The sequence below is a fragment of the Triticum urartu genome, chromosome 6A (assembly GCF_056163025.1).
Source record: "Triticum urartu cultivar PI428250 chromosome 6A, HENAU_Tu73, whole genome shotgun sequence".
NCBI classification, from domain to species: Eukaryota; Viridiplantae; Streptophyta; class Magnoliopsida; order Poales; family Poaceae; genus Triticum; species Triticum urartu.
In genome coordinates, this window is record NC_141878.1 from 540,635,870 (window position 1) to 540,650,391 (window position 14,522).

General features: G+C 45.2%; 1 pseudogene across 1 annotated transcript; it reads left to right on the forward strand.

Annotated features, from left to right (window-relative positions):
* The first annotated feature begins 2,291 nt into the window (after positions 1-2,291).
* On the forward strand, positions 2,292-4,543 carry LOC147966164 (uncharacterized; annotated as a pseudogene). The gene is made up of 3 exons (XR_015607679.1): positions 2,292-4,170; positions 4,281-4,362; positions 4,471-4,543. The product of XR_015607679.1 is annotated as an uncharacterized LOC147966164 (transcript).
* The last annotated feature ends 9,979 nt before the right edge of the window (positions 4,544-14,522 follow it).

Sequence of the window (14,522 nt, forward strand, 5' to 3'; positions counted from 1 at the left end):
CTCTTCATCATCCCAATATCATGTCATTTCCATCCTCGACCTAACCTAAAATTCTTTTATTGGGAATATTCCTTTTCTGATAAAGGAATCACCCTTAAAATCCTAGGTTGTGAAGCAACCTATATTTCTTTCACTCTTAAAATTGCCAAATAATTCTCATAAATTGTTTGGGTCCTATCTTTCTCAAATATGGCAAAATATTTCATTTCCATGTTCAAAAATAATCCTCCAATAATTCTTTTCCTATTCTGTCCTAAATGGCACTTTGCAAAGTAAGTGCTATTTATATTTTCTTGATTGACCCCAAACTCCTTGTAAAGCTTTTCTTGTCCATATCATTGACCTGTGCCAAAATTCAACTCAATTTGCCTAGTAAATATTTCTGAGCAATTTTTCAAAGTTCCTGTCTGAGGAAGTGATTGTGAAGGAAGTGCAAGCTAGGCATATCCAAATGAGTTGAAATTTTGCAAGGTCCTTTATATGATCTAATCATGACTCTCCACCAAATATGAGATCATGTAACTCATCTATGTGAGCCCAGATCCAAATCCTAGTTTCTAGTCAGATTTTCAGTTTGTGAAGCAACTATATTTTATATTGCTTCAATTGAGCTAAATATTTACCAGGACATACTTCTACCTATATAAACTCCCTCCGCCAAGTTTTACCTCAATTGGTTAGTCCAATTGCCCTGTGCAATTTTTCCAAGTTTCTATCCAAAATGAAGCTTTGTGAAGCAAGTGCCACTTTGATATTTCTAAATGGCATGAAACTTGTACAGCAGCTTTATATCATCATATAACTCCTATATGCCAAATTGCAGCTCACAGAGATCAAGTATGTGAGTGTATCATCCAAATCCCTGATTCTGGCCAGATTTGCACTTTCTACTGCAACCCTCATCTAAACTCCTCCTCTTAGTCCGATTTTTGGTGATCAGCATCACCTTAGTGTGTGATCATCGCCAGACAAACTCTTTACCACGTTACCTATCTGGTTTAACCACAACAAGTTACAAACACCATCTTACTGATTTACTTGTGGAGCTAAGTGCAAATCACTTCTTTGCCCCTGGACCTATTTATTTCCTCATTTTGACTAAGGGAACCAAGGTCCATCCACTGGACATGGTTGGCCACGACAAAGAGCACTGCTTGCACCAGTGCGCGTGGTGATCACGCTTGCGTCATGGCTGCAGGCGTGCTCTGGCTTGTTTCAGCCACTATGCTCGTCTCCTCCCTCTTCGTCTCAACCTCCATTCATGTCTAGTAGCTCCCCCGTGATGCCTTGTGTCGCCCTGAATCGGTGCCTCGTCGTGGTTCGCAATTAATGCGTCGCAAATGCCATGCCCGTGCCATGCCTTGCCTCTGCCCGCCATTAAAGCTTGGTCGGGAGCTCGCTTGTGAGCTCCAAATCCTTCCCCGCGGCTATTTAAGCGTGCCCCGAGCCCTCGCGCATCTCACCCATCGCCCCCTCGCCTCATTTGCTCTCTGGAATCGCCTCATCTCGCCGGAGTCGTCGCCGTCCACCATGGCCGCCTCGGCCTCAGCATGATTCCGGCCAAGCCAAGCTTCCTCTCGCCTCCCTGACCTGTCCACCGACTCCCCCTCGTCCCACTGAGCCTCCCCACCCCACCAGTTCGTCGCCGGAGTCCCTCTGGCCACGCCTCCTGGAGCTTGGCCTTCGTCGTTGCTCTTGGCCACCACCTCAACCGAGCCCATTCGGAGCTCCTTCCTCTCTCCCGTCTGCACCACGACACTCCCCACACCCCTACCAGCCTCCCCATCTCCTCCGTTCGCCGCCGGAGAGCCCGCATCGCCGAGAGCCGCCGCCGCCCGAAGCTCCTGGCGCCTCCCGTCGCCGCGACCTCCACTCCTCCACGCGCCTCCCCGGGAGCCGCTTCTCCTCTGTGTTAGGAATAAGCCAAGCTATGGTGATGACCAACATGTATGTGCATGTAAGTCGAGTCTGGGCGCTGATGCGTGGCCGCGTCCATAGCCATGGTCAGTTAGCCGGGTTGTGTGTGTTGCAGAGCGAGGCGTGGAGGCCCAGGTCTCGCGTGAGCAGCGAAGACCGAGTCACTCACGTGCATGGTTTGCTCGTTCCGTTGTGATCTAGTTAGTCCAGATAAGATAGAATCAAGGTTAGTTAGTGCATGCGTGTGCATGGGTTAGCTGGTTAGTGGCCAGCGTGTGTGCATGCGTGGAGTTAGTGGCCGGTGTGGTGGCTGGATGGTGTGTGTACATCCGGGTATAAAAAGCTCTTGATGTATCGATCAAGGTGCGCCGGTGGAGAGTTGCCGAGCATGTAGCCTGTGAATACAAAAAAAGATTGGGGCGTTGGTGCGCTCACGGCGGCGTTCGTGCGCCGGCCGGGAAAATTTCCTATGTCCTGTGTCCATCTTCTTCTTCCACTGTTTGAGAGCTGTGAGTGGGAGGGCGAGGAGAGCTAGGGCAAGACCACGGTTCCAACAATTGGTATTCAGAGCCACAAGGTTTGAGGGGCGGCCGTGGTGCGCGATGGCGTCCGCGGCGTGTGCGGCCGACATGGAGGCATCGGCTGCGGCGCGTGGCGAGCGCGTGGCGATGGGGACGCGCGACGAGTCCGCAGCTGTGCTGCGTGATGTCGTGCGCGTGAAGAGCACGATGGTCGCGAAGACGAGGAAGTCGCGGTGGACCTGCGTGGTGGCGCAGAGGTCGCGGCGGCTCGGCGCGACAACCGTGGAGGCGCGTGGCACGAAGCCGCGACGACCGCGGCGGACCTGCGTGGTGGCACAGAGGCTGCGGTGGCGCGGCGTGGCGGCATGGAGGTGCTGCGCTGCGGTTGAGGCCTCAGCGGTGCAGGGCAATAAGCCGCGGCGGCGAGCCGGGCGCGTCCGGTGCGTGTTACGGGTGCGCACTGGACGCGTCGGGCGCGTCGGGACCGCGGGCGCGCGTACGAGCGTGCGGTTGACGTTGGGAGGAGGCGTATGTCGCTGTTGTACTTGAGTCCGTGCTCGAGTTCGGCTACATCCTTCCGGTGTTTGTCGCTGGCGGCTGCCATGGCGGACGTGGAGGCGGCACAAGGGAGCGTCTGGTGCGGTCGGACTCGTCGGACGCGTCGGGTGCGTGCGGGACGTGCGGGACGCACTAGTGCAGTCGGGTGCGTCGGGTGCGCGCGGAACGTGCGGGGTGCAGAGGGACGCCAGGCGTGTGTCGTCGGCGGAGAAAGAGCTCGGCGTGTGTCGCCGGAGTCGTGATGGAGCACGGTGCGACCGGAGTCGTTGCGCCAGGTCGGGTCCACGGGCTGGATCACGCTCGTGACGATGACAATGACGGGGAGCTGTAACAACTCTAACGATGGCGAGGTCATGGCTTAGGAGGAGAATGTTAGGAATAAGCCAAGCTATGGTGATGACCAACATGTATGTGTGTGTAAGTCGAGTCCGGACGCCGATGCGTGGCCGCGTCCATAGCCATGGTCAGTTAGCCAGGTTGTGTGTGTTGCAGAGCGAGGCGTGGAGGCCCAGGTCTCGCGTGAGCAGCGAAGACCGAGTCACTCACGTGCATGGTTTGCTCGTTCCGTTGTGATCTAGTTAGTCCAGATAAGATAGAGTCAAGGTTAGTTAGTGCATGCGTGTGCATGGGTTAGCTGGTTAGTGGCCGGCGTGTGTGCGTGCGTGGAGTTAGTGGCCGGTGTGGTGGCTGGATGGTGTGTGTACAACCGGGTATAAAAGGCTCTTGATGTATCGATCAAGGTGCGCCGGTGAAGAGTTGCCGAGCATGTAGCTTGTGAATACAAAGAAAAGATTGGGACGTTCGTGCGCCCACGGTGGCGTTCGTGCGCCAGCCGGGAAAATTTCCTATGTCCTGTGTCCATCTTCTTCTTCCATCGTCGGAGAGCTGTGAGTGGGAGGGCGAGGAGAGCTAGGGCAAGGCCACGGTTCCAACACTCTGAACGGAGGCGCTGCATCCTCGCGAACCCACCGGTGCGCTCGGTTTGGCCGGAGGCCACCGGAGCCAGCCGGCCCCATCACCGCTTCCCTGCCCTACCTCCGCTCTGTTCCACGAGGGAACAGAGGCGCGAGGAGGAAGAAGACACGAGCGCTGGCCCATCCCCTGCCCCTGGGCCCCACGCGCCAGTGGCCCAGGCACCTCATCCCACGTGGCAAGTGGAGACGGCTTTCCCAGAGTACGTCTCCTCTTTTCTGAAAGCTTACTTTCATTCTACTTCAACCAAGAATAGGTTTGCTCAGTCTGAAAACGTATTTCTCCTTATGCGCTTTCTGTTTTTCCTCCCAGGGACCCGTTGGTGATAAATTTTTCACAGATTGGTCCCTGATCTTCAACTCCTCATAACTCCGCAACCGTAACTCCGATTGAGGTGAAACCAACGCTCACTTCTTCGTCTCGTCGGGCTCTATCTTTTGGTAACATTTTCACCAGGTGGTTTCATAGTGAAAATGACCATTTTGCCCTTGCCTCTAATCAGCCCCCTCCAAGAAAGAACCGTCCGGCGTTTTGTTCCGTGGCTTCACCGCACTTCTTCCTGGAGTGTCTGTCACCCTAGGCAAGACACAATACCCACTTGCATGATAGTCATGCAATAGCCATGGTTTTCAACTTGAATATTTATTAAATATTTGCTTGTTTAAAATATGGTTATCATTGTTTCGGTAATGATTCTTGGCTAGTGCTTACTTTCTTGATATGTTGTTATGCACCTAGTTGTCATGCCCTGCAAGTTGCTAGTATTCCTTTCATATGCTTATGCATGATAGTAGTACATGTTGATGTTGGTAATGGTCTTCGGTGCATGACTGCCGTTTGTCCCGAGTGTCATTGTTATGCATGTTCCATTGCATCCAGTTGGTTAAATGCTTGCATGATAGCATTGTTGATATGTTCTTGTATGATATTTATTGTTGATGCTAGTGGTCATGCTATGTTTCGGAGAAGTATGTACTTATGATGTTCATGCTAGTCAGTATGCCATGCTTACTTGGATATGATACGTTGTTGATATGGTGGATAGTTATGTTGTACCCTCATGACTATGTTGATATCATGCTCATGCATTGTAATTGCATCATGTATTTTATCATGGCTCAGCATATTTGCATTCAAGTTTAACCGGATTAAACTGAACTTGAACACCTGTTGGCTGAGTCATGGTGCCACCATATCAAACTGACCAGTGCAACCACGCTTACCTTTATGGGAAGGTCCTAACTGGGTATATTGTCATCCCTCTTGCCGGTGCCTCCAACTAGGGAAGGTTATGGGCATGCGGTACCTAGCCTGGTAAGCAGACATAACCTTGTGTGCCTGTTGTTGTTATTATGGATTCGGTCCCCGTGAGGGACGTTTTGGCCACGACGGTGGTCGTTGTGTCTTTGGTAGACACGGGGCCACCCAGGACTAGCCCAGTTGGGAGTGGGTCGGAGTGGCCGGGAGAGTGTCATGGCAATAGATCGGTTTTGTCGGAACGCCATTGGTCCACCCGAATGGGAGTGCGAGGCCATGGGTTTCGTAGTGTGGGTACAATGTACTAACCTCTGCAGAGTGTATATTAAATCTATCGATAGCCGCGCCCGCGGATAAGGGCCCAGTTCGTAGTTGGTCACACTATGTGTCAACAGTAATAATAATAATAATAATAATAATAATAATACTAATAATAATGTGCTTAATAACAACCATGGTGCGATGAGGAGATAAGTTGGTTGTGATCGCCGGAAGGATCACTGTTTGAGACCAAGTGTTGGTCAGGGTTGTGATCGCCGGAATGATCACTGTGGTATCGAGGATACCGAGTTGTTGGATATTCGTGATGTTGTGCGAGAATTGTGGGTAAAGATCAAGCTCCTTGTGGTCATTTGATGATTACTACGGTATTGTTTATACCAAGCTTGATTTGATCCTGAGATGATTGTGTAATGTCCAAAGTTGGTAAGTAATGCAGGTGATGGTTACGAGGTAACCCGAGCAGAATAAATGGTGCATATAGTGTCATCATGTTGCATCCTAGTATCATCAGATTTATATGTTCATGCCATGATCATATTGTTCTAGCAATATTATGTTCATGTTGTTCATGCCATGTTATCCTGATGATCTCATGATAATTCCTGCTTAACCTATAATTGCCAGGTTGTTGTTTGTCTTGAATGCTTCTAGTTATTGTGAGCTTGCAAGTACATTCAATGTACTGACCTGGCGTGTCATGCCAGTTTGCAGGTCGTGTCTAGATTGCTTGCTTGTTTGGTGTTGTTCCCGTGTTCGCGAGCTAGGATAAACGTTCCAGCCAGAGTTCCCGTGGATTGGAGTCCATCATTGACGTTCGTTATTCCACTGCCAGTAGTTGTTCCGCTGCTTCAAGTTGTTATGCTGCTTGTATAGAGCAACCGTGGTTGGCGTAGTGTCGTCGTACCGATGTTATTCATTGTAATATTGGAACCCTTGTATTCATATTTGTGTTGTAATAGAGAGCTAGTTTGTTCTATACTAAGAAGTGTCGTATTCCAGAAGACTTCACCTCGATCTCTGGGCTGGAATACAGGGCGTTCCGGTTTTCTCTGAGACGGGGTGCCACAGATAAACATCACATGCAATCAATATAAGTGATATGATATGGCCATCATCATCTTGTGCCTTTGATCTCCATCTCCAAAGCACCGTCATGATCACCATCGTCACCGGCACGACACCTTGATCTCTATTGTAGCATCATTGTCGTCTCGCCAACTATTGCTTCTATGACTATCGCTACCGCTTAGTGATAAAGTAAAGCAATTACAGGGCGATTGCATTACATACAATAAAGCGACAACCATATGGCTCCTGCCAGTTGCCGATAACTCCGTTACAAAACATGATCATCTCATACAATAAATATAGCATCATGTCTTAACCATATCACATCACAACATGCCCTGCGAAAACAAGTTAGACGTCCTCTACTTTGTTGTTGCAAGTTTTACGTGGCTGCTACGGGCTGAGCAAGAACCGTTCTTAAGTACGCATCAAAACCACAACGATAGTTCGTCAAGTTAGTGTTGTTTTAACCTTCGCAAGGACCGAGCGTAGCCACACTTGGTTCAACTAAAGTTGGAGAAACTGACACCCGCCAGCCACCTGTGTGCAAAGCACGTCGGTAGAACCAGTCTCGCGTAAGCGTACGCGTAATGTCGGTCCGGGCCGCTTCATCCAACAATACCGCCGAACCAAAGTATGACATGCTGGTAAGCAGTATGACTTGTATCGCCCACAAGTCACTTGTGTTCTGCTCGTGCATATAACATCTACGCAATAACCTGGCTCGGATGCCACTGTTGGGGAACGTGGTAATTTCAAAAAAATTCCTACGCACATACAGGATCATGGTGATGTATAGCAACAAGAGGGGAGAGTGTGTCTACGTACCCTCGTAGACCGAATGCGGAAGCGTTAGCACAACACGGTTGATGTAGTCGCATGTCTTCACGATTCAACCAATCCAAGTACCGAACGCACGACACCTACGAGTTCTTCACGCGTTCAACTCGATGACGTCCCCCGAGCTCCGATCCAGCAAAGCTTCACATGAGATTTTCGTCAGCATGACGGCATGGTGACGGTGATGATGATGCTACCGACGCAGGGCTTCTCCTAAGCACTGCTACGATATGATCGAGGTGGATTATGGCAGAGGGGGGCACCGCACACGGCTAAGAGATCAATGATCAATTGTTGTGTCTATGGGGTGCCCCCTGCCCCAGTATATAAAGGATCAAGGGGAGGAGGCGGCCAGCCAGGGAGAGGTGCGCCAAGAGGGGGAGTCCTACTCCCACTAGGAGTAGGACTCCTCCTTTTCCTAGTAGGAGTAGGAGAGGGGGAAGGAAAGGGAGAGGAGGAGAAGGAAAGAGAGGGCCGGCCCCCCTTGCCCTAAACCAATTCGGTTTGGGCCTTGGGGGGCGCGCCCCACACTCCCCTTGCTGCCCTCTATTTCCACTAAGGCCCATGTAGGCCCATTAAGTCTCCCTGGGGATTCCGGTAACTCCCCCTTACTCCGGTATATGTCCGAAACCTTCCGGAACCTTTCCGGTGTCCGAACATAGTCGTCCAATATATTGATCTTTACATCTCAACCATTTCGAGACTCCTCGTCATGTCTGTGATCATATCCGAGACTCCCAACTACCTTCGGTACATCAAAACACAAAAACTCATAATACCGATCATCACCGAACTTCAAGCGTGCGGACCCTACGGGTTCGAGAACTATGTAGACATGACCAAGACACGTCTCCGGTCAATAACCAATAGCAGAACCTGGATGCTCATATTGGCTCCCACATATTCTATGAAGATCTTTATCGGTCAAACCGCATAACAACATACGTTGTTCCCTTTGTCATCGGTATGTTACTTGCCCGAGATTCGATCGTCGGTATCTCAATACCTAGTTCAATCTCGTTACCGGAAAGTCTCTTTACTCGTTCTGTAATACATCACCCCGCAACTAAATCATTAGTAACAATGCTTATAGTGATGTGCATTACCGAGTGGGCCCAAAGATACCTCTCCGACAATCGGAGTGACAAATCCTAATCTCGAAATATGCCAACTCAACAAGTACCTTCGGAGACACCTGTAGAGCACCTTTATAATCACCCAGTTACGTTGTGATGTTTGGTAGCACACAAAGTGTTCCTCCGGTAAACGGGAGTTGCATAATCTCATAGTCATAGGAACATGTATAAGTCATGAAGAAAGCAATAGCAACATACTAAACGATCAAGTGCTAAGCTAACGGAATGGGTCAAGTCAATCACATCATTCTCCTAATGATGTGATCCCGTTAATCAAATGACAAGTCATGTCTATGGCTAGGAAACATAACCATCTTTGATCAATGAGCTAGTCAAGTAGAGGCATACTAGTGACACTCTGTTTGTCTATGTATTCACACACGTATCATGTTTCCAGTTAATACAATTCTAACATGAATAATAAACATTTATCATGATATAAGGAAATAAATAATAACTTTATTATTGCCTCCAGGGCATATTTCCTTCAAAATGATCATTCAAAATTTTTATGCTCGGCTTTCTGTTAGTAATCGCTCCACGCTCGATATTTCTTGTACTGGATCTTTTATGATGAAGACTATTGAATTCAAATGGGATTTATTGGAAATAATTAAATGCAACTCTGAAGATTGGGACCTCGACGAAGTTAAGGAGTCGGGCATAACACCTAAGTTTGATTATGTTAAATCTTTTATGGATACCGATGTTTTCCACGAATTTAGCACTAAATATGGACTTGACTCTGAGATAATAGCTTCTTTTTGTGAATCCTTTGCTACTCATGTTGATCTCCCTAAGGAGAAGTGGTTTAAATATAATCCTCCCATTGAAGTAAAAGCAGTTGCGGCTATTAAAGTTGAAGAAAATACTATCACTTATGATGATCCTGTTGTTCCTGCTGCTTATATTGAGAAACTACCTTTCCATGTTAGAATAAAGAATCATGCTAAAGCTTCAACTGTGGTCAACAAAAGTAATATTAAGACACCTAAACCCCCTGAGCAAATTAAAGTTGAACCTAGTATTGCTATGGTCAAAGATCTCTTGGCCGATAATATTGATGGGCATGTTATTTACTTCTGCAATGAAGCTGCTAGAATTGCTAGACCTAATGCTAAAAATAAACATAGACCCGTTGTAGGCATGCCTGTTATTTTTGTTAAAATAGGAGATCATTGCTATCATGGCTTATGTGATATGGGTGCTAGTGCAAGTGCAATACCTCATTCCTTATACCAAGAAATTATGCATGATATTGCACCTGCTGAGATAGAAGATATGAATGTTACCATTAAACTTGCCAATAGAGATACTATTTCACCCATTGGGATTGTTAGAGATGTTGAAGTCTTGTGTGGGAATGTTAAATACCCTGCTAATTTTCTTGTTCTTGGTTCCCCACAAGATGACTTTTGTCCCATTATATTTGGTAGACCCTTCTTGAATACTGTTAATGCTAAGATAGACTGCAATAAGGATATTGTTTCTGTTGGTTTAGGGGATATGTCTCATGAGTTTAATTTTGCTAAATTTAGTAGACAACCCCGTGATGAGGAATTGTCTAGTAAATATGAAATTATTGGTCTTGCTTCTATTGTTGTGCCTCCTACTGATCCTTTTGAACAATATTTGCTAGACCATGAAAACGATATGTTCATGAATGAAAGAAGGGAAATAGATGAAGTGTTCTTTAAACAGGGACCTATTATGAAACACAACATGCATGTTGAAATCCTAGGGGATCCTCCTCCACCCAAGGGTGATCCCGTGTTTGAGCTTAAACCATTGGCTGATACTCTTAAATATGCTTATCTTGATGAAAAAAAGATATATCCTGTTATTATTAGTGCTAAACTTTTAGAGCACGAAGAAGAGAGATTATTGAAAACTCTGAAGAAGCATCGTGATGCTATTGGATATACTCTTGATGATCTTAAGGGCATTAGTCCCACTCTATGTCAACACAAAATAAATTTGGAGAAAGATGCCAAACCAGTTATTGATCACCAACGACGGCTAAATCCTAAGATGAAAGAGGTGGTAAGAAAGGAAATATTAAAGCTCCTTGAGGCAGGTATAATTTATCCTGTTGCTGATAGTCAGTGGGTAAGTCCTGTCCATTGTGTCCCTAAGAAGGGAGGTATTACTATCGTTCCTAATGATAAAGATGAATTGATTCCGCAAAAAATTATTACAGGTTATAGGATGGTAATTGATTTCCGCAAATTAAATAAAGCTACTAAAAAAGATCATTACCCTTTGCCTTTTATTGATCAAATGCTAGAAAGATTATCCAAACATACACATTTTTGCTTTCTAGATGGTTACTCTGGTTTCTCTCAAATACCTGTGTCAGCTGATGATCAAGAAAATACTACTTTTACTTGCCCTTTTGGTACCTTTGCTTATAGACGTATGCCTTTTGGTTTATGTAATGCACCTTCTACCTTTCAAAGATGCATGATGGCTATATTCTATGACTTTTGTGAAAAGATCTGTGAAGTTTTCATGGATGATTTCTCTATTTATGGATCCTCTTTTGATGATTGCTTGAGCAAACTTGATCGAATTTTGCAGAGATGTGAAGAAACTAACCTTGTCTTGAATTGGGAGAAGTGTCACTTTATGGTTAATGAAGGTATTGTCTTGGGGCATAAAATTTCTGAAAGAGGTATTGAAGTTGACAAAGCTAAGGTTGATGCTATTGAAAAGATGCCGTGTCCCAAGGACATCAAAGGTATAAGAAGTTTCCTTGGTCATGCCGGTTTTTATAGGAGGTTCATTAAGGACTTCTCAAAAATTTCCCGGCCTCTGCCTAACCTATTACAAAAATATATTCCTTTTGTCTTTGATGATGATTGTGTAGAAACATTTGAAATACTTAAGAAAGCTTTGGTTTCTGCACCTATTGTTCAACCTCCTGATTGGAATTTACCATTTGAAATTATGTGTGATGCTAGTGATTATGCTGTAGGGGCTGTTCTAGGACAAAGAGTTGATAAAAAATTAAATGTCATTCAATATGCTAGTAAAACTCTAGACAATGCCGAGAAATTATGCTACTATTGAAAAGGAATTCTTAGCAGTTGCATTTGCTTGTGATAAGTTCAGACCTTATATTGTTGATTCTAAAGTAACTATTCACACTGATCATGCTGCTATTAAATATCTTATGGAAAAGAAAGATGCTAAACCTAGACTTATTAGATGGGTTCTCCTACTACAAGAATTTGATTTGCATATTCTTGATAGAAAGGGAGCTGAGAACCCCGTTGCAGACAACTTGTCTAGGTTAGAAAATGTTCTTGATGACCCACTACCTATTGATGATAGCTTTCCTGATGAACAATTAAATTTCATAAATGCTTCTTGTACTGCTCCATGGTATGCTGATTATGCCAATTACATTGTTGCTAAATTTATACCACCTAGTTTCACATACCAGCAAAAGAAAAAGTTCTTCTATGATTTAAGACATTACTTCTGGGATGACCCACATCTTTATAAAGAAGGAGTAGATGGTGTTATTAGACGTTGTGTACCTGAGCATGAACAGGAACAGATCCTACGCAAGTGTCACTCCGAGGCTTATGGAGGACACCACGCTGGAGATAGAACTGCACACAAGGTATTGCAATCCAGTTTTTATTGGCCTACTCTCTTCAGATGCCCGTAAGTTTGTCTTATCTTGTGAGGAATGTCAAAGAATTTGTAATATTAGTAGACATCAAGAAATGCCTATGAATTATTCACTTGTTATTGAACCGTTTGATGTTTGGGGCTTTGATTATATGGGACCTTTTCCTTCCTCTAATGGGTATACACATATTTTAGTTGTTGCTGATTACGTTACTAAGTGGGTAGAAGCTATTCCAACTAGTAGTGCTGATCATAACACCTCTATTAAGATGCTTAAAGAAGTTATTTTTCCGAGGTTTGGAGTCCCTAGATACTTAATGATTGATGGTGGTTCACATTTTATTCATGGTTCCTTTCATAAAATGCTTACCAAATATGATGTTAATCATAGAATTGTATCTCCTTATCATCCACAGTCTAGTGTTCAAGTAGAATGGAGTAACAGAGAGCTTAAATTAATATTGCAAAAGACTGTTAATAGATCTAGAAAGAATTGGTCCAAGAAACTTGATGATGCATTATGGGCTTATAGAACTGCATATAAAAATCCTATGGGTATGTCTCCGTATAAAATGGTTTATGGTAAAGCATGTCACTTACCTCTTGAATTAGAACATAAGGCATATTGGGCTATTAAAGAGCTCAACTATGACTTCAAACTTCCCGGTGAGAAGAGGCTTTTTGACATTAGCTCACTTGATGAATGGAGAACCCAGGCCTATGAGAATGCCAAACTATTTAAAGAAAAAGTTAAAAGATGGCATGACAGAAGGGTACAAAAGCGTCAGTTTAATGTAGGTGATTATGTATTGCTATACAACTCTCGTTTAAGATTTTTTGCAGGCAAACTTCTCTCTAAATGGGAAGGTCCTTACATTATCGAGGAGGTCTATCATTCCGGTGCCATAAAAATCAACAACTTCGAAGGCACAAATCTGAAGGTGGTGAACGGCCAAAGAATTAAACATTATATCTCAGGTAATCCTATAAATGTTGAAACTAATATTATTGAAATTGTAACCCCGGAGGAATACATAAGGGACACTTTCCAGAATGTTTCATACTCCAAAAAGGAATAGGTACGTGGTACGGTAAGTAAACCGACTCCAAAACAGTTCTAATGGCAATTTTTCTCCGTTTTGGAATATTTAAGAAAATAGGAAAATAAGAAGCAGACCGGAAAGGACACGGGGCTTCCACGAGGGTGGAGGGCGCGCCCTACCCCCCTGGGCGTGCCCCCTGCCTCGTGGGCACCTCGTGTGCTCTCCGGACTCCGTTTTCTTGCATGATACTTCTTTTGGTCGGTAAAAATTCATTATATAATCTCCCGAAGGTTTTGACCACCGTATCAAGCAAATATCTCCTGTCTTTGTTTCGAGCTGTTTTTCTGACAGATCTAGATCGCCATGGCTTCTTCAAGTGCCCCAAGGACAAGTTCTTCGAGAAGGTCATCAACCCCTACCTCGTGGAGGTGCTGCAACACCCTCAAACAATTGAGATGCGCGAGGGTTTGCTGCACATCCGTGATGTGGAGGGACCAAGGAGGACTGGAAGTGTGGAGACAAGGCTCGAGGAAATGGAGCAACAAGTTTTCAAGTGTCAGGAGATGGTGGAGCGTGGACTCGACTCCAATCACATAAGGATCACGGAGTTCACCAACAACCACAAGCTGGACGCCAAGGACATTGGGGAAGCCATCTTCAAGCTTCACGAGAAAATCGAGCACCTCCAAGCCCAGATCTATGACCTGCAAAACCAAAACTGTGAGTATGAATATAGATTCAAGAGGATGAGTTTGGCTGCAGATTTGAGGATTTCGGAGACTCGATTATCCTTCTATGATGGTGAGCCTATGCCTTGGAAGAGGGACGACAAGCCTACATCATCAACAACTCCATCTCCTTCACCAGTAAAAGAGACATAAACATACGGGTATGGGCACTCCCCTTGGAAACTGCCAAGCTTGGGGGAGTGCCCCGGTATCGTATCACCATCACTTTGCTCTTTACCGTTTTTCTTAGTTTGATCCTTTTGATAATATCTTGATCTAGTAGAATAAAATTTTAGTATGATCTAGTTGTGAGTTTTACTTTATGATCCTTCTATGTAATCGAGTCCGTGAGCTATATATAATAAATATTAGTGTTGAGTCAAGGGCTTGATTATTTTGCTATGATCTAGAGGGAATAAAATAAAAGAGAAGAAATAAAAAGAAATAAAGAGATCATATGGATCTTATGGAGAGTAATGAGCTCACATATAAAGAGTATGATGAATAAAAGTTGTTGAGAGTTGACAAACATAGTTTTGGTCATTGTTGCAATTAATA